The sequence below is a fragment of the Ambystoma mexicanum genome, chromosome 9 (genome assembly GCF_040938575.1).
Source record: "Ambystoma mexicanum isolate Mex_15411 chromosome 9, UKY_AmexF1_1, whole genome shotgun sequence".
Classification (NCBI taxonomy): Eukaryota; Metazoa; Chordata; class Amphibia; order Caudata; family Ambystomatidae; genus Ambystoma; species Ambystoma mexicanum.
Window position 1 is genome coordinate 449863528 of NC_090931.1, and position 26265 is coordinate 449889792.

At 43.1% G+C, this 26265-nt stretch overlaps 1 protein-coding gene across 1 annotated transcript in view; it reads left to right on the top strand.

Moving 5' to 3' along the window:
• The window catches only part of LOC138488167 (uroplakin-3b-like protein 1), a 329887-nt gene that overhangs the window by 289120 nt on the left and 14502 nt on the right, over positions 1–26265 (top strand). The gene's annotated exons all lie outside the window — the stretch shown is intronic.

Here is a 26265-nt window from a genome sequence, read left to right on the forward strand (position 1 = left end):
CACTTCTAAAGTCAACCAGGGCGTGTTAATATGCACACTTCTAAATTCAACTTTGCACAGAGAGGAAATTAGGCGCACTTCTAAATTCAACCAAGGCACGCTAATAGACACACTTCTAGATTCAACTTTGCAGAGGGCACGTTAATATACACACTTCTAAATTCAACTTTGCACAGGGCAGGTTAATATGCACACTTCTAAATTCAACTTTGTATAAAGAGGATATTAGGCACACTACTAAAATCAGGCAAGGCTCCCATAGTCAACCAGGTCACGTAAAAAGGCACACTTCTAAAGTATATCGGGGCGCATTATTTGGCACACTTCTAAAATCAGCCAAGGCTTCTAAAGTCATGTGCACATGCTAACATTTATAATCTGACGCAAGCCAAGTTAAGAATTCCATCTAAGTGTGGCACATGCTAACATTCACAATTCCCTCTAGATGTGTCGTGTGCTAGGCTAAAGAGTACCCTCCATGTGGCAAATGTTAACATTTATAATTCGACGCAGGCCAAGTTAAGAATTCCATCTAAGTGTGGCACATGCCAACATTCACATTTTTATCTAGATACGACGCTGGCTAAGGGTGAGAATTCCAACTAAGTGTGGTAGATGCTAACATAGGCTAGTATGTTAGTGCGTCATGCAATGTAAAAATTACATTTACAGTCCAACAAAGAATGGATTTAGGCTGATGGTTAGAAATCTCTCTAAGTATGCGTGTTGTAAAACTATGGCAGTCTGTGTTATTGAGAGGTAAGGAAGAGTAGTGAGGGCTTTCTGTAGTAGAGTAATTGCTCTACATCCCTCCCATGCCACACTCTCAGTTTTGTTGGTGTCTGTTGGCTTCCTTTGCTTCCCTCTGCGGACACCTGCTGACACTTCTTGGAGCCGCCACTGTTGGAGCCGCCCTTTGCCTTGTGGCCCTTAGCCGCGGGGCTGCCGGGCAGAGGGCTGCCCTGGGGAGTCGCTTATGACTTAGATGCTAGCACCAATCAGGGCCAGTGCCGTGAAGCAGATCCCACCAATCGGGAGTGAGGGAAGCGGGAGGGGGTGGAAACACGGAAGGGAGGCGGGCTGAGGGCGAGGGACTGTACGGGCTCGAGCGGGCCTTGGCCACCATCAGTCGCCATGAAATTAGGCAGTAGGTTTGGGATTTGTTTTGTGTAGTGCTTAATGGCAGATTCCTCCTGCTCCTAAGTGCTGTATTAATAACTGTAATTATTATCCACTGGTTGCCAATTTAACGAACTGAAGTGCATTCTTGCCCCATGTCAGTAGCGAGCGATTACACTGTGAGCTATCCACCAGGAGATCGGATATCTCGAGCTCTCATCTATGTATTTTTAGGTGCATCATTTAATGATTGGTTATATATTTTGTATACAGTCTGTTAGTGGGTTTATTTTCCTACACGGATGCTCTGTAAATTCAAAGCACTTTTCTAGCTGGGAGACTTGCAATTAGAACCTCCTGACTGCATCCCGGAGGCTTATGTAGCCTGACTTGGTGCTCTGGGAAAAAGTGTACTTCATAGCTCTTGAGACACAATATACCCTAATGCGCTCCATGAGATCCACAAACAGACATGGGTACCCAAGGCTGGAGAGAGCAGCACACATGGACACTTCATGTAGGTGTACTGCGGGTTACCTCGAGACTCACTAGCAAGAATTACAAAAGTAGTCTAAAAAAGGAGTGTACACCTGGCAAGAAGTAACACAATTTATTCTGGGCTCAGTTACAGCTGGGAAAGATAAATTCAAACAGAATGCCGAACAGAACTGCATGAAAAGCGCGGTCAAAGTTATGCCCCAAGATGAAAACGTTTATAATGGTACAAACTAATTAGCATCAAAACACATTGCAACATTAGGTCAGTCCCCCAAATGAAGTTTATTGGCAAAGCTATGTAATTTCCCTGGAGCGGGACATACATTATCCAGAAATGATTGAGTCCTGCAAGTCTTGCCACACCATCCTCGACCCCCGCTGTGATGTCACAGTCCAACCCACGATTCCCACATCATAGTGCCAAAACATGGAAACATTTGAGATGACCAGACCAGCGGAACTTTCATCTTCCGCTGGACGTCTCCGAAGTTTCCGATGAGGGCGCAATCGATCATGACCCCACTAGATCCTTGAATCGTTAACAAGTTATGGACTTAATGCTGCAGGCTACGAACTCTTTGAGTCGCATCCCAGGCTGAGATGTCCTTACTGGTGATTTGAAACTGCCATGGGGTATTTTGAAATTGTTAGTAGACCAATTTCCAGAACTAATAGGCTGAATTATAAAATGGTTGTGCATTTGCTGCCTTCCCCCAGCACCCATGAGCTTTGTTTGCTGATCTGAAATGTTTCGAGAGCTGTTTATTTCTTTCCGCAATAGCCTGGGAAAGTGTAGTTTGCAATGTGCTGTCAGCTTCTACCTGTCAGGTCTGGGACAAGTGTGTGTTGCGTTTTGTACAATACAGTTTCAATGTAAATATGTAATTAATTGCTTGGGTTAACTATGAGTTAACAATAATTCTTTATGTAAATGGGGTTAGACTGGTTTGGCCTTAACCTTACGCTTTACAGAGGGAAGATTTCCCAATCCATCATGGAGGCAATGGTGCTGAGAGCTGATTGGTGGAAGGGTATTCTTCTAGTTTCTACAGGCATTTTAAACTGCCTTTCATTGTCCCAGTCTGAACAGGAAAGTTCTGTTTTGAAGGAGATCCAGGTTTGTGGCCCAAATAACTTTTATGACTGGATTTAGGAAGAAAGAATACTTCAAGTAGAGAGACCCTGTCAGCCTTGATCTGCGTAGGACATGAAAATCAGTAAAATTGGTGGGATCAAAGTGCAACAGAGCTTGCTTGTTTTAATATAAAACATATTTGTGTTGAAGCGCCTTAGGTATTTCGTTAGTGGTTAGATTGTAAATGTTCAAGTTGGAAACTGTTTCTTACGTGCTTTCATGACTCTGCGCTGCACCTCTGTGGAAATTGCAGTGTGCATCTGCGGAGGAATAGTGTTTAAAAAGTGTGCATGTGCGAACAAACTCAAGTGTTTCCTATATGTGCATGGATTAACGTGCTTTCAATCAATTTCTGAAGGTTCGTTCAGGTGGCGCTGTTTCACGTTTACTGATTTACTATTTAAAGACGTTACTGAGAGAAATAGAGTTTCAACAGTACGCATGTGCGAACAGACTATTTGAAGTGTTTCTCTTAAACAAAAACCCGTCCGTAAAACAACACAAGAACTTAATTGAGAATAGTGTTGTTTATAGGAACTCTAGCGATTCAGTGAAAATCCGATTCAAGAACTACGATTACTTGTTTTTAAGAAGTCAGCACATCCTAAAAGGCACAGGCACTTTCTTTCCTCAGATTAAGAACTTCAGTGTTAGAGTCTTAGTCTGTGAATCAAACTGTTCTCTAAAGAAAGACAATATTAAAGCACAGGACATTCAGATACTGGCAGTTCGGTTCAAGAGTGTTGGAAGAAGGTTCATATACGGAAGTTACGTTTTGCGTATCCATGAATCTTATGATTAATATCTCAACTGCCATCATAAATTGATCCTGCCAGCGCAGCAAGGAGGATAACAGGTATTGGCATTAATGTGGGAATTATTTTGAGAGGGTCTGAGTTTAAGAATTAACCTTAACCAGTTTGTTTCTTATTTCCCTACAGAATTCCAACTAGCCAGAAGATAGGAATCTGTTGTGTGTTGTTTTATCCACTTCTCCTTTCCCCTGAGGAGATTGGACTTGCAGCTGTTAATATTATCAGTTGTAGATCAAAGTCTTGGAGGGATCTGTGGGGTTCAGCAGCTCCCGCAGACAAGAAATCATCAGGACCGGACACTACCACTGCTAGGCAAATTAATAAAATGTGAATTTATTTTCTACCGAGACTAAGCAACCAGGCCTATTTGTAATGCCTAAATCTAATGTTATGTCCCACATACTAATTTGTAATTCAAACCTCATTACCTGTAGGTTATTCATTTAAAACACCATTAATAGGGGCATTCCTCAGCTTAAAGCATAACCCTATCCGGCCACCACTAAAGCCACTGACCCCTTTTAGTAGGCTATTCCCGCAGCTGATAAGTTTGCGCTTTTTTACCACGCTGAACTTGCATTTCTACTGCCTAGCGAGAAAAAGCACATCCCTCTCCCCTCCAAAAAGAAGAAATTACACGAGGGCCCTTCATGAACACTGAGGGGCTGAGAATGCAAGTGTACTACTCAGTGCTCCAGATATTTGCAAGTGGGAGTATTTTACTCCGTATTTTTTAAAGTTGGGAGTAAAATTATTTTTTAGGGAGTAGAAATGGAAGTCCAATTCCTAATGGGAGTATTTTATAAGCTAGTAAAAATATGTTTTTTGTATTCATTATTTATTTACACCTAGTTCACCATGAATACAGATGTACTTCTTCCGGTCACTCAGCATTAATGGTAGATTCTTCCTGTGGTACTATGCACACTACTAGTCCAAACATATCCATGGAGATTTGTGGGTGAAAGCAGGGGCGCAAGGTTCCATGTGTCTGTTTCCTATCCTTTGTTGGGAGTACTTTTACTCCCCGTTTTTATTTTTTGGAGTATTTGCCTATTTTTAGGGAGTAAAAGTTGCTGATACACCCCTTATCTGTAGGGCTGGTACTACTTGCAAGTGGACATGAGAACATGGTGGCACTAAAGGAGGAAAGACCTCAGTTGTATTATTGCACTGCAAAGCAAACTCAACACCATAAAAGGTAAATGTCCTCCAGGAATTAATAAGAAATAACTTGATTACCTTCCTTCTATGGTGGTGAAATAGCACCACATTAAATGTCGAAGATTCACTGGGAATACAGTTGCGTAGCAACTTCTAATGGACCAGAGCAAAGCTGGGTCACCCAGGGAAGCAGGATGTTTCCTGGATGTTGTTCATGGATATTGGTTTGGACCTGAAGGAAGCCTTTCTGGGACCTTCTTTTGGGTTAAAGTGTAACCACCTGTAATGCCAGACAAGGGACTAGCCAAAATGTCAGGCAGAGGCATTTTGGTACTGACTCACGTTGTCCACAGAAGCCCATCTTCATTTAGATTTAATAAGTACTTACCTCATTCATTCATGGCTTTTCTGGATGTATTTTCTAAAAATGAGGTTTAGAGAAACCCTTCATATATGAAGAAGCGGGAAAAGTGCACTGATTAATTTTCCATGGTTTGAAAAGTAACATGGCTGTTAAGTTATGCTCATTGAAAAGCACCATCAGACAAGGCAAGTGTGAATACAGAGCTCAATGGTAGAAGATCTGCCGTAGGATTTCCAAATATAGCAAAACAAATCAGTCTCTGGCAGCTTTGCAGCAAATGATCTGTGCATGTTTAGCAAAGTTTAATTGTGGTTACTAGCCATTCATTATATAGTGGTACTCTGTATTTTATGTTTGTGTTTGCGTCTTGTTATCCTTGCAAGGCTATCTCCTGGTCTATTTCCCTAGCGGGTTGTCCTTATTCTGGAGTGTGCATAAAAAGGTACTCGCCTTCACTCTATACATGTCAGGAGCGTTTTAAAATGATGTGCAGCAATTATGCAATATAAAAATGATGAAATCAATCCGGCATTCAATTTATCACGACAAAATCAATGCACAGTCAAGGGTGGTTTACATCATGTAAACAAGGAAAGATTTAGGAGCAGCAGCCAATTGGATTTTGTGAGTCTTCGGATAATATGGAAAAGGATAAAACATGCTGGACCAGATTCCCAAAATACTTGTTGGCGCAAGTGATGAGATGTTCCTGCGCATCTCATCCCTTGTCCAAAAATAGACGTGCCGCTATGCACAAATGGCATTTGAATGTGTGCAACATGGATGGGCACAGTTATATTTCTTTTCCCCCTTTACGCATTTGCACAAACAAGGGGGTGAATCAACACATTTTAAGGTGCATCCTGTATCAAAAATGGGATGCACATTAAGATGTGCTGAAAACAAAGGCATCCCTTTCACCTGATTGGAACAGGAGTCGGGGCGTGAGCATAGCAGGACAGCAACGTTCTGTCATGGATTTTGGTTTAGTGGAACTGCAGTGTGTGAATCGCTGCTGTCACACTTGCATTCTATCCGTCAAACAGGGATTTAAATTGTTTTTTTTCTCCTCACATTTCACAGTGACACGTTCTTTATGGGCCCATCACAGTGAAATGTGCTCCCAGCACCCACATGGTTTCTGGGACCCTGAGATACACGAGTGTCGGTAGTGCGTGCCTGACACTAATGTGTGAGAAGGCTGGACAGAGCATCTTTTGCACTGCTGTCCAGCCCTACTGAAATGTGGAGGTCATCTTTGAGAATAAGGTGACCTATGCATTATTCAAGTACAAATATAAAAGGGCCATTGTCTGCGCTTTTTTAATTTGCACTTATTTTTGTGAATCTGATGCTTTGATTTTAACCACAATTAAATCCACAATAGCGGTAGGCTACCCCTCCCTCTTGTTTGTTTTTTAACAGTCCCAGTAACAATTCAGGTACAATGTATTACTGCATACTGTATTCACTATATATATATATATATATATATATATATATATATATATATATATATATATATATATACCAACTGCTAAAACAGTATACACCTCATTCATAAAACATTTAAAATTACTAATTAGTCATGATTTACATAAGCAAATGTTGCTCTCTCAACAGAGCAACGTGCAAACAATTTATTTATTTATTCGTATTTTTAAAGCGCACATCAGCCCGAGGGCATCGTGGCGCTAATGCATGCATGAAAAGTGCAAAAAGTGCATAAAGTGCAATGAGATTAGTAGTCCAGTGCAAGTCATGCGATGAAACACATTCTAAATGAATCTTTCCTTTTCTTCACTTGAAATAGAGGGACCATTACATCACTCCAGGGTTATTGCTTTTACTGTCCACAGAACCATTTTGAATAATGGGACCAATGCTTTTCCATTTAATTATTAGTGGACTTAAATCAAATCTTAACATTAGAGAAGAGTGATCTAACAGAATTGTCCCCACAGGTTTTGAACAAATATCTTGCATACATAGGAAGTTGCTCTTAAAGAAACATGTTGACACAGCATGTTTCGGCCCATATACGGAGATACACCCATCCCTAAGGATCCTCCTCAGTTGTACCCAATGGCCTTCATCAGGACAAAAAGCATGCTTTCACACCGAGGATCATTCCCCGAATGACCCCTTAGCATTACATCAACTTCCTCTCTGTGGGAAAACAAACAAAAAGGATCTATGTAAGGTGAAGCATACTTTCTGTGAATCAATTACCAATAAGTGGACTCATCAAGCCTATACTAAGCTTAATTTTTAGTTGCCGTATGGGGAACAAAATTCCTTTTTGTATGCTTACAATGCATTCAGTGTATCATTAAACCATCTCTGGAAGAATCAAGAACAATAATACAAAGCAGATTTTATATTAAATATGATCAGTGCAAATGTGTTGTTCTACTATATACCAACTGGTTAGACCAGATTTTGTACGTCACATTATGACTGGATGCGTGAACTGCTTCGGAGAAGGATTTCTTCTCCTCAATGGCCTCTGCCGGTCCAAATTGAAAAAAAGTGCCTGCATTAATCAGCGCCCTCTTGGCATTGTAATGCGTCAAACATTGAAATAGTTGGGTACTCTTACAGGGTCAGAGTCTGTCCAACAAATAAAGAGTGCAATACCAGACATCACCCTTTAGGGCGGTCAACCCTGTTGATAAAGAGAAGTGCCAATGTCCTTTTCAGAAAAAAGATGATCTCTTAATCCCAACAATCTAGCAACCGTAATTAAGAGCGCCTGTGTGCTTTACGGGAGATGTAATCTCACAGTGCCGCTTTTTCATCATGCAAGCTGAATTCACATGGCTAACTAAAGCATAATGAGACAGACTACTTGCTTGGCCATGTATACATAGTTGAAAAAAACACCTGCTCCACCCAAGCATATGCGCAGCAGTGAGACACATGCTGCGGTGTGGTCCATGGTATAGTGAATTTAAGATACGGAAAGCTAACATGAATTCAAGGGTCCAGATGCGGAGTGTCGTGCCGCCCTAGATTTCTCAAACCAGCATTCAAAAGATACTGCACCAGAAGGAGGAAATAAATCCCCAATTGGAAAACTGACCTACAAAGCGTTATTTATCACATGGTCGGTTGCACTTAGCATGTGAACTCAAGTGCATAGAATGTTGCACTTCATTCAAAAGGATGCATCAGATGGGACATTAACCACATAACACATATTGACTTTTTCTTACTACTCTGTAAGGGTTGGTGCTCGTAAAACAATACACTCTGCATTAAAAAAAAATCTTTATTACGTCACAAGTATTTTAAACATAGATAAAATATTAACATCACCCAAAGTGACCATACTTCACATCACCACCACCACGTATTACAGTAAATTCACTAAGATGCCCGGTTTTCTCAGCTAACTAGTCTGAGTCAACTTGGCAACTAACAAAAATTATTAAATCAAAATATATTTTGCCGAATCAGCCCAACATATTTTGTTACTTAAATGCAATCACATATTAGCAGAGGAACTTCTTCAGGGGAATGGCATATACGAGGAAGCTTCGACCCACAGCCTCCTTTGATAGTGTAGACCACGATAACAAATATGACTGTTCCTTTGTGATGCATCAATTAAAAAAGAAACCCCAGATATATAAAGGTACCTTTTAAACCTTCAGATATGCTGGTTAGGTAGTGAATTGACCCAAGTGTAATACCAGATGTTAGATATACGATGAGTTTAATCATTGTTTAACTAAATTATGCGTCATTGAAATCCATGTCCGACCTAAGGCACAGGAGTTACACACCCATATTTAAGACAGGTGAATGTCTTTTTGTATTAGAGTCTCTAGATTGATGTACATTAAAAAAATCCCTGCAAAATGCTGATTTTTTTTAGCATTGTGCAATAATAATAATAATAATAATTTGGCATTCATATAGCGCTACGAACCCTCAGGCATCTGAGCGCTGCTTATTATTACCCATGGTGTGTGGTGCTCATTTATCGGAAGGATAAAAGGCTGAGTTTGGCTCTGCTGGGATTCGAACCTGCGTTAGCAAGCTCTGCACGGATGTCAAAGCGAACGCTCTTCTCCCTGTGCCACTTGACCGGCAATAAATGATGTAATTTGATTATTGACTTTGTGAATTTGTAATTTTTTCTGTAGATGTTTGGTTCTTTTTAAATGTAAAGATTTTGTATCATGGTCTAGACTATCAAAGGAGACTGTTGGTCAAAACGTCCTCGTCCTCGTATACCGCCGTTCCCCTGAAGAAGTTCCTCTACTAATATGTGATTAAATTGAAGGAATGAAACATGTTGGGCTGATTTGGGGCAATATATTTTGATTCAATCATTTCTGTTATTTGTCAAGTTGACTCAGACTAGTTAGCTGAGAAAACCTAGGCATCTTAGTGAATGTATCTTAATACATGATATGCCTTTTGTGGTGGTGGTGATCTGAAGTATAGTCACTTTGGGTGATGATCAATTTTTTAACTATACTTAAAATACTTGTGACATAATACATATTATTTTGTATTTTTTAAATGTAGAGTGTATTGTTTTATGAGCACCAACCCTTAAAGAGTAATAAGAAAAGGTCTGTATGTGTTATCTGGTTATTGTGCTAGGGGTGACCGTTTCTTACATTTCCCTAGTGCCTCTTCCAGTTTGTTTAGTTGCTTTAGATGGGAGCCATCTTCCTTTGTGTTAAAGTGTGTGTACACTACTGGAAAAAAATGTACACAAACAAAAAATTAGCAGATCACGATGTGGAAGGTTCTAAATTCACAATCTTGATTTGGTCACAAGAGGATCAGTGAGTGTATGATAGTAATATTATCCAAATGCAGACCTTTATTAGATGCGCCCAAAATCTAGAACACACCCGAAGAGGAAAGAAAAAGTCAAGTTCCCTATTTTTAAAAGCATTAAACTCAAGATATGAATAGGCCCTATTCAATAGTATTGTGCATGCCATTTTTTAATTTAAATTTTATTTATTGAGTATTTATAAAGTGCCTTTACAGCAAATTGTGTTTCAAGGCACCACAAGACAAAACAAGGGGTCGGGGCAGGGAAGAAAACAACAATAACGGTGTTACTAGGCCTTGTCTCATTCTGATCGTGCAAGTGCAGTAACTATAAATGAAGGTGGGAGTGGCGGTCGGTGCGGAAGGGATAATGTTAGGGTGGGAAGGAAGTGCGGGCAGAGTGGCGGCATACAAGTGCTGGGGGGGAAGAGGAAGAAGGGGAAGAAGAGGAAGAAGAAGAAGAAGAGGAAGAAGATTGCCCATGAGGCTGGGTAAGTGCTAAGGGGAGGCCAGGTGGGCAATTGCTGAGGAATGCAGGGAGTGCAGGGAGAGAGGACCACATGCTAAGTGCAAGGACGGGGTGGACCAGGCTCGGTAGGGATGCGTACCGCGCCAGGCTAGTCATAGGAAGGGGGAAATGAAGGGAAAGTGCAGTTTAAGGGTGGTGCAGGGGTAGACTGGGCAAAGAGGGTCTGGGGCCCTGTAGGACTCAGAAGGGACAAGGCAGCCAGTTAATGCAGCAGTGGGGGGGCATTAGCAGGGGAGCGGAGAGGGAAGGAAGAAGAGAAGGGTCTTGAGACATTTCTGGAATTGAAGGAGATCGAGCTGAAGCCTTAGAAAGGGCAGGGAGGCCATTCCAGAGGGAGGCTCCTGCTGAAGAAAGAGATCAACCACGCACTCTCTGCTTGGAAAAGCGTGTGATCTGAAGAGAGTTGGAGCTAGAAGACCGAAGGGCTCTAGAAGGAAGGTATTTAGGGAGAGAGAGTTGGACGTAGTGAGGGCCCATGCCCCAGAAAGCCTTGTGGATGATGCAGAGGGTCTTGAACTTGATACTCGCAGCCACCGGGTGCAAGTGGAGAGATTTTAGGGCTGGAGAGATGCAGTCCCTGGGCTTGAGGCCAATGACGAGTCTCGCAGTCTTATTCTGGATTAGTTGAAGAGGCTGAAATAAGGATAAAGACAGCAGTCTAGCCTAGAGAGGACCAGAGCTCACCTGCACCCTTGTTTCCGGACCACCACACTACGAGTCTGCCTGCAGGGGTCGTAGCTCCCGGCAGGTATGACCCTGCCGGGCACTTCGGCCCCAGTAGGCAGAGTCATAACAGAAGCATGGAAGCAACAGTGTTGTTGCTTAAGTCTCCCCACTCCCATGGAATCCTATGGGACTCCACGGCAATGGATAGTTACTGAATCTGCCACCTGACTTCCTGCTCCGCCGGGACTTGTAATGTCCTGGTTGCACTGGGAAGTCAGCCGGTGGATTCAGTGTTTCCTGGTCGGCTGTAACCCACCAGTGGCACCGGCGGGTTACCGCCGACCTCGGAATGAGGCCCATTGAGTTTCTGGAGGAAGATGAGGAAAGGGAGAATGCCTCTGAGGAGGTGCAGCTGAAAGTGGGCCTTCTTAGCAAGGCCCACAATGTGAGGAGAGAAGGCGAGAGAAGAATCGAAGATGATGGCAAGGTTTTTAGCCTCAGAAGAGGGTGAGGGGAGAGGACCTATGGAGGGTGGCCAGAGAGTAGGAGGGGAGGAGAGAGCAGGGGTCCCAATGAGAAGACTCTCTGACTTACTGGCATTAAGGCAGAGATTGTTATCAGCGCACCGTGCCTGAATAGCAGTCAGTCAGGAATGAGAGAGGAAAAAGAGGAGGCAGTGGAGGGAAGCTTGAAGGAGAGCTGTGTGACATCTGCATAACACTGTAAGTGAGGAGAGAAGGTAGAGATCAAGTGGGCCGAAGGGGCAGGGTAGATTTTGTAGAGCCATGGCGAGAGAGGTTAGAGCCCTGATGGATGCCGCAGGTGGAGAGTGCAGTAGAGGAGAGGAAAGGGCAGAGTTAAACCTGGCAAGGTCAGTCAGGTACGAAGGAGGTCAGCCATTCCAGTCCCAGGTCTGTGATGCCAAGGGAATCACAGAGCCGATTTATAAGGGTGACGTGATTGACCGTATCAAAGGCAGTGGAAAGATTGAGAAGGCAGAGAACCGAATGAGGGTTGGAATCCAGATTTGAGAGCAAGTCTTCATGGGTGTTCAGGATAACACTTTTTTTGCTTCTGGCTGCTCTTAAGCCAGACTGGTGGTCATGGAGACAGCCAGCAGATTCAGTGTGGTGGATCAGTTGGGAGATGACCAACTTCTCCAAGATTTTGCCCACAAAGGGGGTAATGGAGATAGGGCGGTAGTTAGCTGGTCAGGAAGGGCTGACAGAAGGCTTTTTATGGAGAGGGTGCACAAGGGAGGGCTTGAGGGGTAGTGGGAAGGAGCCAGTGGCAAAGGAGTGATTGCAGAGATCAGCCAAAGTTGGAGCAAGTGAGGCAATGTTGTCCTAGATAGTTCTAGAGGAGCAGGAGAGCACCTGTTTGATGGAGACTTTCATAGCTCAGGGCAACGTGCTTGCCTTGGAGGCAAGACGACACGTAGCAACACAGGTTCGATCCCTGGGTCAGCGCTTAGAAACCTCTGGGTGTTAAGCGCGTTATGAATAACCAATTTCAATTACAATTTCAATAGAGAGGACTTGTTTAGAGACCTCATCCGGTGCTGTGGCTGAGAAGGAGGAGTGTAGGAGAGTAGGAGGGAAGGGAAGAGCCAGGTTTAAGGGAGGCCTGAGAGATGGTTAGGGAGGGGAGTGTAGGAGAGTGAGGACAGGATGTCCTGAGTTTTGGTTATGAAGTGGAAACTGCAGTAGGATTTGCGAGTTCCTTTCAGACTTTGAACAGGTCAGTTGTGTTGTTGGTGGCCCCAGAGATGCGGCTTGGATATGGGCCCTCTTCTTCAAGTGGATGCACTGTCTGTATTGCCTTTGGAGCAGGCGGCAGGTCAATGGATGTGCTTGAAGCCAGCCACTTCCGTTCAGCAACTACAGAGGCTAGGTCGGAGTCATACCAGGTGTTGTGTGTGGAGGCAGGCTTCACATGGTTCCTCACGACATGGGTAAGGATGTCCACGGTGTTGGAGATGGAGAGGTGAGGGTTAGCAAGGGCTGTATCAGTGTGAGCGTCAGTGGCTGACACTTGTTTCATTGGTTGAATGATGGAGAAGAAGACTGACAGTGCGACCTGAGGCTTTGCCGGGGGAATCAAGAGATCCAGACATGAGGACAGGAGCATGGTCGGACCAGGACAGAGGTGCAGTGAGAGGGTTGGAGATAGGGATGTCTGCTGAGATGAGCGCATCCAGGGTGTGTCCGGCTGAGTGGGTCCAGCCAGAGGGAAGAATGGTGAGGGAAAGAGAGTCACAGAGGCTGCGGAACAGTCCAGTGGCCACATCAGAGTCAAGGTGAATATTGAAGTATCTGAGGAGGAGAAACTTGGAGGCAGAGGCCAGGAGAGAGTAGGTGAGGCCACCCTGAAAGGAAGAGAGAGACAGGACCAGGGGTCCCGTAGATGATAGCGAGAGTAAGCGAGAGGCTAGGAGAGACACCAAGCCTGCAAACAAGGCATTCAAAGGAAGAGTAGTACTGAGTGGTTATGATAGTAGCAGGGACCCATTCAGGGAAGATTAGGGCCCCTTTGCCTCCAGACCGGTTAGGCCTGGGCTTAGCGAGTATCTTGTAGCCCTCAGAGAGGAGTGTGTCAAAAGCAGTGACAGAGCTGGCAGTGAACCACCTTTTAGTGAAAGCGAGGACGTCAAAGTCAAACTCTTCAAGGAGGTGACAGATGTCTGGGGAGTGTTTAATGGCAGAGCGAGAGTTGAGGGTAGCTAAGTGAAGCGGGTTGCCACCTTTGAAGGTCTTCCGAAGAAGGGTACAGGGATGTGGTACACCCGTCGGTGGTGGTGAAGGGACCAGGGGGCTGACAGAAGGAGTAGCAGGAGAAGGGAGGAAGTTGATGAGAGACAGATGTTTGACTTCGTTTAAGCCATGCATCCCCTTGTATTCTACTTTTCGAAGAGACATATCACAATCTCCTCCATGGGGTGGACTTTCACAGTCTGAATGACAAACAGAGTGTCATTCAACTTGTGCTTCTTGGTGACATAATGCTCCACCAAAGGGTTTTCAGGAGCCTGGTTCCTAATGCAGGATCTGTGTCCACAAATCCTCTAACGGATCTCATGTTTCGTTTTGCCAATGTAAATGAGGTAACATCGACATTTGATACCATAGACAGCCCATGTGGTCCTACAATTACTGAGCTCTCTGCACTCCCACTTAAGACCATAAAGATCACCATTTTTCATGTTTTTTGTAAGGGCACAAACCGAACAATTGTAGCATTTGAAATGCTCAGTCACGGGTGCCATACCCTAAATGCTAGTAACTGTCGGTTCCTTCTGGCGTTTATAGTCGTATGTGTGTTCCAATGTTTGCCTCAAGTTCCTAGACCTTTTGTAGGCAAATCGTGGTTTCCTGGAGTGAAGTCAGTGTCTGAATGACGTGCCAGTTTTTCAAAATCACCTTTCGAAGAGCATTACTAATAGGGCTGCAAGTTGTAACACAGGTGATGATATCATCTGTGGCCCTATTCTGCTTAATGTGGCAAATCTCTCTATTTGTATTCTTCACTATTTTCCTTGCATTTTTATTTACCTTGTGGGTATATCCACATAATTTTAGTCTTTGTTCTAAGTCGTCAGAGTATCTTGTGAAATCCTCATTTTTTAAACCATTCCTTTTGATTCTGAGGAATTGTCCAATACGGTAGACTCTCCCTTAGACTCGACCGGTGAAAGCTACTGAAATGCTACAGTGTGTTTTTATCAGTAGGTTTTCAATATAAAGAAGTTTCAACCGTGCCATCTTCATTTTTCTTCAAGTTCAGATCAAGAAAAACTATTGAGTTCTGATCACAGGTCATCTTAAATTTAAGCTGTGATCTCAATCATTGAGTCATGTTTTAAAACTTTTGCATGGTACCTCTCCAAATCATCACAACATCATTGATGCACCGGTACCAACCAATTATGAACTCCCGAAATGGATTCAGCTCAGAGTAGAAAAATGTAACCTCAAAGTCAGTTTGGTGTGCAAAATGGACAAATTTAATATGTTTTCCTCTGAGATGAGCACTTTCAAAGAATATGAAATACTCCATCTATTCTTACATCCGGTCCTGGCACTCTTGCAGCCAACTCCTCTTTCAATGATTTGGATTTAATCACCCAAAAGAAAAAGAAGCTTGTCCGTATGGAACTCCATGACAAATTAATGCTTGAATATCTTAAGGCAGGTGTGTCGGGTGTCACCACGGGACACACCAATAAAAAATTTAAAAAACAGTCAAAAAGGACTGTACTCTAGGCAAGAACTAATGCAGGTTTATTCAGGGCCCAGGCGCAGCTGGGACAGCTATATTCAAACAGATCGCAGAACAGAACTGCGTGAAAAGGCCCTGTCACCGGAATGCCCCTAAATCTAAAACATTTATTCTACTCTAGCTAATTAACATTAGTAACTTTGCAACATGAAAAAATATCCCCACACAAATATGATTGGTGTTCACATATTAAAGCCTTATAGAAAAACATGCATTATGTTCTGTAATTGGGCCCACAAACCTTCCCACACGCCCTTGTTGGGATGGAGATGAGCCTATCCCACCTCCCTAGGTGCTTCCAGGTGAGGCGAACACCATATGAGGTGATATAACATACAAGAGGGGAGTAATCCGCAACATGTAGAGGCACTGCAGCGCTTAGAAGTAGATGCGCAGTACTAGAAAACCCATAGCCCATGAGTCCATTTTGTATTAGGCCCAAAAGGGATAAGCTGCAGGCTCGAGCAATTCACCCTCTCTGCTCAATAGGCCTAATTACTGTAAAACAGACTGACTCTGCAGAGCTCCATTCCCACCAAAGTCCACTTCCCCCTTGTTGCTCCACTTGTTGTCGAATATTTAGTATCTTCCAAAGGAATGCGCCCTGCAAGAGCGTGAGACAACACCACGCTCTGTGATGCGCCCATTCATCTCCACCACACCACTGACCCGACCCCCACACCTTTGCATTCCCTGATAAGCAAGCGAACCCCCCCGTCCCAACACAAATCAAGGGCCCCCAGAAGATCTAAGCATACACGGCTGTATTTCTTTCAAGCAGGAAAACATGTCCCTTGTAACACGAGGTACAGGGAGGGATAAATTAAAGTTCAAAACCCCGGGTGGAGACCTTGAGTGTGGGAACTGCTGTATCAATGAAGCCCTGAATGTGTGGGTCAGCGGGAATGTATTGTATCCTCCCTTCCACCAGGCACCATTTCCTGTGCCGCCCAGGTGCCGGCCACAAGGAGTTAATATTCAGGCTTAGCATGTTTAGTTCAGACAGGAACAATGTATTCATGTGTGACCCAACCTTCACCGCAAGGATAAGCCCAGCTGACCCACGTGGATCCAGACCCACGGAAATAACTAACCAATTACTTCCTGGCATCCCTATGGGGCAGGCTCATGTGTAGGGTGCCACCAATCAGTGGCACCCATTGGTACTGTATATTATGATGTGTGTGGGGTTTCTAACCCCCCGTTTGTGACTAAATGAGTTAGAGCACTCTCGAGCAACAGAGTCCTTTGCTGATATTTGTATTCTGCACAATTAAACCTCGTAATCCTTGCAACGCTATTTCCTGGCCTATTTCCCTAGCGGGTTGTCTTTATTCTGGAGTGTGTGTAAAAACAGACTTGCCTTCACCCTTAATTATAATTTGTGATGTCACAATCCAACCCCCACTTCCCACCTTGTAATAACTATTCATTGAAACATTTGCGATAACCAGTGGAAGTTTATTCATCTGTCCCGGTCACCTCATCTACCTTCTCATGAGAAACGCTCTCTACCATGGCGTCAGAGCCTTGAACCACGGACATGCTGCTAAACAAATATTAAGAATTCTTCAACCTTCTTCCCAGACAAAACATACTATGTGGCAATTTGAAACTGCTGAGGTTCTGTTGACACCATGTAAAAATCGTGCTTTGCAAATCATTTTGAATTATAAAATGGCTATGCCCTCCTTGCCTGTCAGCATGACTCATGGGTTTTAATCTGTGACCTCAAAAAATTAACAACTATTATTTGCTTCTTACCATATCAGCCTGGGGTTGTGGGACATGCAATGTTCTTACCAGCCACTGTGGCTTTGTTGCTGATTAATTAAAAGCTAACACACGTTTTCTGCAAAAGCATTTTTTAAGGCCTATTTACTGCGTTTCAGCCTACCCCTAAGATTGTTTATACGTACCCGTTCCCCTGTATTTCTTTTTAAATGGAAATTACTTTTATTTTGGGCTTGACTGTATAAGGATTTAAAGGACACCCCTCCCCTTTTACAGTGCTACTCTCGCAATTGATAAGTGCATACCTTTTTACCGTGCTGAACTTGCATTTTTATTACATAATACCCCCTGATACTGATCTATCAATATCTAACTCTTTTTGTGCTTCCCCTTCCCTTTCTGCTACATTTATTTTTAAATCCCCCCGACCAGAATTCAAGAAGAAGAGTGTGCATCAGAGATTTACGCAACAGTGGAATAAGCGCATGCAATCTCCACCTTGTAACAATCTCATGAGGAGTCCAGTGATGATCTACTCCAGGCATATTGCGCAGTGCAAATTAAGCAAGCAGTGCACGCAGGATTTTACAAGCGTTTGTGTAAGCTTTGCCAACCACATTTTAAGAAGTCCAAATCTTCTCTAACGAACCGTTGGCTTGTGGATGGTAAACTGTGCATAATTTATGCTTTATCCCCAGGAGTTTTGTTATTTCCTTAATAGAATCATTAGCAAAATGCAGACCATTGTCAAAAAGGATTTCATCAGGAGCCCCAGACCTTGGGAACACCTCTATCACAACAAATGTTGCTGCAGAGCGGGTGTCATTGTGGACAAAGGGACCAGCCTCAAGCCAACGTGAGAATGGACACACTACTTCAAGCATGTACCTGTAAGTAGTACACCTCTCTTGCATATCAACGTAATGAATATGCAAGTGCTGGAAGTGGCCATCCGGTCATGGCAATGTTCCCTGCACAACCCTCAATATGTGACCTGGCAAATACTTCTGGCATGTCGTGCAGTTATTCACAAACTCTGCAACATTCTCATCCAAATTTTGTACAAACCAGTCTTGACTTATCCCTGCAGCCACATGTTCTTTTGATACATGGGCAGGGTAGTGAAGCTGATCCAATGTCACCCACCACAATTTCTTTGGAATTACCACTTTTCATGTGCTATCATACTGCCATACCAAATCAGTTGGGGATAAAGAACATCCGCTCCTCTTCCGTAACTTTCTCATCATCTGATGCTTCTCTCTGCAACTCAATTATGTGCATTATTGGGGTTGCATTAAAGGTAATGTATCTTTTTCTTTGCTCACCTTTAGTACTGCTAGTAGGGGTATGCTTTCCCTTTCTCCAGGGAACAGCACATGTATTCCTTCTGGTATATATGCTGCTTCTTTTCCTGCTCTGGCTGCTCTTTTGTTTCCTAATGAAATAAAATCTTGCCCTCCTGTGTGGGCCTTGCACTTTATTAAAGCTAGTTCTACTGGGAGTGGTAACATTTATAATAATTTACTCAGTAATCCTGCATGCTGAACAGGTATAACATCACTTCTTTTGAACCCTCTCCTTTCCCATATTGCTAGCCCTGAGTGAACAGTGGAAGAAACATAAGCCAAATCAGAGGAAATGTTTACTGCCTGGCTCTCTGACATGTTCAGTGCCTCAATCAATGCTACCAGTCCTGCTGCATGTTTTGGAGTAGTCGTCTGATAGTCGCATCTGTGAGTACATTATCAACTCCTCCCCTTTGTGTACTCCATGTCTGTGCCCTACCACTGCAGAACCTGAATGCCTCTGTCCTGTGGTCTGATCAATACTGGAGTTTCCATCAATGAACATTATGCCCCCCTTCAATCACTTCTTCCTTAACCACAGGGTTACCTTTGCTTCTGTCTATGCACGCTATGCAGTTATGCATGTAATCTCCCTCCTCCATTTTTTCTGCAATGAACTCTGTTGTGTTTATAGTCCTGCATCTCACCACTTCTATTGCTGGGTTTGTCAGTATTACCTCATACCATGAAGATCTCTGAGTTGTCAATGTTGATTTTGTTTTTTCCAGTATTGCAAATAATCCATGCTCCACGTATAAAATTACAGGTCACCCCAACCACTATTGTGGAAGCCTTCTCAATTGCAAATGCAGCCACAGCAAGTGCTGCTCATATGGGAAATGGCCCTGCAACACTTCATCTAGGGATCCACTAAAACCTGCATGTGGTGTGTGTCCCTGTCTTGTCTTCTGTGTCAGTACAGCTGCATTACTTTTTCATCTGAATGGGAAAACAGGTGAAACTTCTCTTTATAATTGGTGTTAGCCCGTACTGGTGCATGTGCTAACTCATGTTTTAGTTCATCAAAGTTCTGGCCCATTTCAGCTGTCCATTTTAGGTTAGCTTTGTGTTTCTGGGCTTCTTTTAACTCTTGCAACAATGGCCTGGTGTAAGTGGAGTAATCAAAAGCCCATGCCCGGCAGTAGTTGCATAGGCTCAAGAACTGCTGCATCTCTTTCACTGTTTTTGGTCGTGGAGATTTATGTATGGCTTCTACTCTTTCTGGTGTGATTATTCTCTCGTCTGCTGACACAATCTGTCCCAAGTACACCACTTCGTTTTGACAGTACTGCAATTTCTCTTTTTTCACTTTGTATCCTTTGTCTGCTAGAAAAATCAGTGGTGTCACTTAGTCCTTTCTACACTCCTCTTCTGTCAAACTGCACATCAATAAGTTGTAAACATACCGTATCACTGTGCTTGCAACCTGTAAATTGCTCAGATCCATTTGTATAACTCTGTTAAAGATTCTAGGTCCCTCACAGTACCCTTGGGACATTCTAGTGTGTTCAAATCTGGTCCCGCAATACATACACACGGTAGGTACCTGGAGTCTCTATGTAGTGCAATGGAGAAAAATGCGTTCTTCAAATCTAGCACAGGGAAATAGTGTGCTTCCACTGGAATGCTGCAAAAAATCATTGCAGGATTTGGGACCAATGGATACTCTGCCTCAGTAATATTTTTAAGAAGGTGTAAATCCTGTATAAAACATCACGCCCCTCCCTTTGCTTTCTTGCTTGGATAGATAGCAGTGTTGCAAGGTGATTTGCTCTCTTGTATTATGCCTTGCTTCCATGGGGCATGCAGTGTCTCATAAATGCCTTCATCTGCTTTTCGAGAAAGGAGGTACTGCTTTACTCATGGCAATAGGGCAATAGTGCTCCTGCTTTTAATTTGATGTGTACGGCCCAGTCCCATTTAGTATCCCTATATCATGTTGTCCATAAGCTTTTTGGCACTTTTTCCAAAACTTCCTGCACATTATTTGTATCCATTTTTGTTATCTGAGTCATCTGGGGAACTGCCCTTACTTTTATGTATAATGGACAAGGTTTGCTCAATTTGAAAACTACCTCTGCTTCATTGTCTTTTGTTGTGAACAACTATGTGTCAATTACTCCTATTGATGTCAGTGCGGGCTCAATACATAATATTGAACTCCATTCCATGTTGTCTTCATCAGTGGCCACCAATATGATCATGTCCTTCCACTTCCGCACCACTACTTCCTCTAGGTACAGCAGTGTGTGTGTGTGCCTGAACTAATAGAGGAGGCACACCGTGGCCTCAACAAACATGTGTTGCACAGCCAGAACACCTTTACTTCAATTCCTGGTAACCGTCCAAACAACAAATGTACCCCATACAAAAACAACTCTGTGTGTGGGTATCCTTCTCATTGTGCTGTCTGTGTAGTATGCTTGAATCAATACTGCCACTCTAGCTGGATAGCGTCCGGGTTTGGTACACACCATCCCTTTATCTGAAAATTAAATTGTGTCATTCAATTTGCTGAGTAAGCTCCTTCCCAGAATGTTGATGGGAGTATTTTTTCGAATACAATAATGGTGCTACAATATTCTTTGTGCCTATTGTCAAGGGTAAATCTTTTGTCAGAGGAGCTTTCAAAATTGTCCCCGAAAAGCCTTGTATGTCCAAACTTTTGCTAGATATTGGAAATCCTTCTTCCTTTCTGCATGATCTGGTTGCTTCAGTATCTATAAGAAAGGAAAATACCCTCTGTCCAATCTGAACTGCTACCTCTGTTTCCTCCTCTGGGTCTTCACTGACTGCCAGAACAGGACACACTCATGCTCCCTGTGGGCGCCCCTATTGTGAAAATGCGTTGGTGGATGATGTAAATGGATTACTGTGCATCAGTGTCACTCAGGTGTTACCCCTTCTTTTACTTGTGTCTGTGCTGGTGCCTGGAGTATGCTTATTGTACCTGGAGTATGCGTACTGTACGTGTGCCATCTCCCCACACTGCACTTGCACTTGTCCCTGGGTGGATATACCCTGTGGTTGTGTGGGCTGCCTCTGTAGTTGCTGCTGCTGTAGCACCTGTATTTGTTGAGGTGCCTGTGTATAGGCTGCGGTTGTTGCACTGCTTGTGCTATTAGCAGGCATGTCCGTGCAAAGTGACCAAAGTTTCCACATGCAAAGCACTGTCGCCCAAACCGTGGCCCCATGCCCCTGTACTCCCTTCTTCTTCCTCTTGTGTGTAATAACCTCTCCCTATCCGATACGGTCCAATGTGACCATTTATTACTCCTGTCTGCACAACCCCTGGTTGTTGCTGTACGTTTATAAATGCAGGTTGGTGCTGCATATGCACGGTTCCCCACTGCTGATTGGGTGGTACTAGAGTGTTCCCTTTGGTGTCGGTACAGTTGCCACTGGGAGCCCTCCTTGCTGTGCCTGTGGAACGATAACTGGCCCTGTAAGCACTTCTCCTTCCATGTTTATCTTTGCCAGTTGTTTTCTGAACTAATTTCTTTTCTCCTCTTGTGGCATTGCCAGCTGTCTCCTTATCCTTCTCCTGCTTTCTTTTGCAATAATGTACACTTGTTGCCTGGATTTCAGGCCACCCTTTTGCCTCAATTCCCACTATCATCTCTAGAAATGTCTATACATCTGTGAAGAGCCCCCTCAATAAGATGCAGTAAAACAAAGGTATGTTGTCATCCCAAGACTGTTTATTCTCTTCGGTCCACATTTCTTGTATGGACCCTATACATTCTGTGTGGTCCTCTTCAGGCTTCATTTTACAAGTCAATATTGAACCCATGTCTGACATATCTGGCTACACCTCGCTTAGAGCCTTCCAAACATGTGCTCGATAGTTATTAAAGGGTGCTCCATCATGTATGTTAGAGCTTAATTTTACCCAGGCGTAACCGGCCTGTTGCCATATTTTGTCACTTCTCTCCCCAACCAACACTGCCAATAAACTCTTTATATCTCCTATGGCCAATGAAATTCCAGCTGTCTCTTTCTCAAAAACATAAATCCATTTGCTCACCCGTGCCATGAAGGTAAACTGTAATGAAGGTAAACTGTAAACCAAATTGTCCCTATCCATTGACTGCCATCGTATGTAGTGAACCTCAACCCTCGCTTTCTGTAAAAGCGGCATCTGTGTGCGTGCTCTGCGTTTATTACCACGTTGTTGTCTTTTCGCGACTGCTATTCTCGTTTTCGACTCCAAAGCCTATTTCCCCAATCTCCCAATGCTCTTCTCTTTCCTCCTCTTCTCTCTCATGTCTTCTCCTTCCCCTGCTCATGTCTGTCAAATTGCAAGTGTCTGATTCGTCATCCCCATGATCGCTGTCACCACTGTGCTCCCAAACTGATGCGGTGCGCACACCTTCTGTTGTGTCATCTTAACTATTGTCTTGTCCCCAGTTGTCAATTTTAAATTGGATGCGTCCTGCTGTCCACACCTGTTCGTCAGCTGCCTTTCCTTGTTCTTTTCCTTTTTTCTCTATCTCCCTTTCCATGGCCTTCTCAGCTTCCCTGAACACAGAGTCAAGTTGCTGCTGGGTGCTCTTTTTAATGTTGATTAAATATTTACACCTCTCCTTCTCATCCTTTACTAATGGCACTCGCTTTACCCTCATCTTTCCTTTTATGTGTTCCTTCCTTATCTTGAGACACTTGTTTAGGATTGTATAACCCGCAACTGGTTTTAGTTATGGGTATATCGTCTATGGAGGGGTCAGTGCACTTCTATGCTCCTCCATTTACTTCCCCTTCTCTGTCGCTTTTTCCTTTTCTTCATACAACTTCCAAAGCTCTAAAATCTCCTGCCTCTTTTTAAGCTTTGCTTGCACCTTTGTAAGTAGCCGACAAATATGAATACATACTGTCGATAATATATTTATCGAATGTTCCCTCTCCATGCCAATTCTTCATCTTCCTACACATGTGATTATTCGGGGTATCCATCCAATAGGACGTCATTATCCCACCTTAACACCTATTGTCGCAATACTCTTCCTTCCCTTTTTCCTCTTTTCCTTTATAATTTAAACCTTTAAACTCTCAAACCTTATTCAATCAATACCTCTCACTCAACTTTATACTTACCACCTATTTGTACGCCCTATTTTCATCCACTCTGGCCTTCTTCACATGCCCGTCCTTTCACACCTCTCACTCGACACTTACATACACTGGCCTTCTCCACAGGCCTGTCTTGTTATGTTGTATTAGTACACAAATGGTCTTCTCCCCAGGCGCAACACCTTAAAAATAATACTCTACGTTAGTTCATTAAGAAGAGCAGATGCTCCTCCCTTCAATCGACTGCACCTTTAACTCGTGCTACACAGTTCCGTAAATATTCACAGGTTATTTCGGCTCTGGACCTTCCTGCATCTCCATAGCCACATTAAACAAATACTACAGCCACTTTCCACAACACTAAAGAATAAACTGCTGCTACTCACAAAAACGACGTAAAAACTCTTCCCCGAAAAATAAAATGATGCATCTATACCAAATGCCTGCACTATGCGCAACTCTTGTCTAACAAGGTCCACAACTTAGAACACAACCCCTCTGCTCTAACGCAGATGTGCCACCATCCACCTCTCCCTAAAGGATCGGCAGACCTAAAATCTAAGACTACTATGGTCAATTACCCCCCACCACTTCTGAGGTTCCATCGCTGTACACTATAAAATAATCCCTCCCACCCCTTGCACTTTCATGCACGGGTACACTCACGTATCCTTTTAAGAGATTCATCACTTCTCTCGACCTCGTAGTCTCCCTTTAAAGGCCTGTACCCTGTCAGAGTGAAGGCACTGCCAGACCAGGCGGACCTTCTGGAACTCGGCATCCACGGACCTCCTTGTTGTTTGTACTGGCCTACGAACGCTGTCCCACACTCCTCTGGGAGCACGGCTGGAATCACCATGCCTAGTCGGAAGGCTGAGATATCTCGCTAGGACCTCCAAAAATGTGTTGGGGGTCGTCTCAGGATTTACCAATAAAACATTAAAGTAGTCAAAAAGGAGTGTATGCCAAGCAAGACTTTACACACGTTTATTTAGGGCCCAGACGCAGCTGGGACAGCTTAATTCAAACAAATCACGGAACAGAACTTTGTGAAAAGCCTGTGTCAACGGAACGCCCCTAAACCTAAAACTTTTATACCACTCTAGCTAATTAACATTAGTAACTTTGCAATATGAAAACATCTTCCCACACAATGCTGATTGGTGTTCGCACATTAAACCCTTATAGAAAAACATACATTATGTTCTGTAATTGGGCCCACAAACTTTCCAACACTGCCCTTAATTATAATTTGTGACATCACAATCTAACCCCCACTTCCCACATTGTACTAACAATTCATTGAAACATTTAAGTTGACAAGTGGAACTTTATTCATCTGTCCTGGTCACCTCATCTACGTTCTCATGAGAATCGCTCTCTACCATGGCACTGTCAGAGCCTTGAACCATGGAGATACTGTTATACAAATGTTGCATATTAAGAACTCTTCAACCTTCTTCCCAGGTGAAACATACTAAGGGACAGTTTGAAACTGCTGTTGTGTTTTTCACACCATCTAAAAAGCACATTTTGCAAATCATTTTGAATTACAAAATGGTTATGCCCTCCTTGCCTGTCGGCAGGATCTGTGGGTTTTAATCTGTGGTCTCGAAGAAAAAAAAAGTATTGTCTTCTTCTTATCATACCAGTCTGGCATCGCGCGAACTGCAATGTGTTACCAACCACTGTGGCTTTGTTGCAGATTAATAAAAAGCTAAAACATGTTTTCAGCAAAAGCATGTTTTAAGGCCTATTTATCGTTTTTCAGCCTTCCCCTAAGTTTGGTTATACTTACCCATGACCCCGTATTTCTTTTTAAATATAAATCACTTTTATTTTGGGCTTGACTATGTAATGATTAAAAGGAGCTCCCTGCCGTTTTACGTGCTATTCTCGCAATTGATAAGTGCGTACCTTTTTACTGTGCTCAATTTTCATTTTTATTGCACAGGTATGATTCCAGAAGGACTGCGAGTCTGTAATATTCAGTGGGTTTTCATTGTTAATCCCAAATTCAAATTAAATTGCAGTGGTGTTAGCAATAAATGTAGCTAGGACTCGATTATTCTCGTCATTGAGACCGCAGAAGAAGAACACAAAAAGCAACAGGGAAAATTGTAAGCCTTGGAGAAGAAGATCCGAGAAGAATCGATCATTCAGGACATCAAGGGTACAACTGAGAAAGATGCTTTTCGATGGGTGTATCTCCGTATATGGGCTGAAACACACTTTGAACAACATCCAATATAAGCAGGATATTTGTTCAAAACCCGCAGGGGGAATTCTGTTAAATCAAATCTTAACATCGGATAAGAGTAATTTAAGTCTTCTAATAAGTCAATGAAGAAGCATTGTTCCTATTATTCAAAATGGTTCTGTGGACATTAAAAGCAATAACCCTGGAGTGATGTAATGCATCCCCCCTTACAAATAAATTAAATGAAATATTTATTTAGAATGTGTTTCATCTCATGACTTGCTCCTACTAACCCCATTGCACTTTATGCACTTTTAGCACTTTTCATGCATTGTTTGCATGTTGCTCTGAGAGAGCCATATTTGTGTATAAGATGTCTAATTGATGATTTTTTATGTGTTATGAATAACACATGTATACTGTTTTAGCAGTTGGTAGATATATATGTGGTGAAGACTTTATGCAGTAATACATTGTACCTGCATTGTTCCCAGTGCTGCTAAAAACCAAACAAGAGGGAGGGGTAGCCTACCACTTTTAT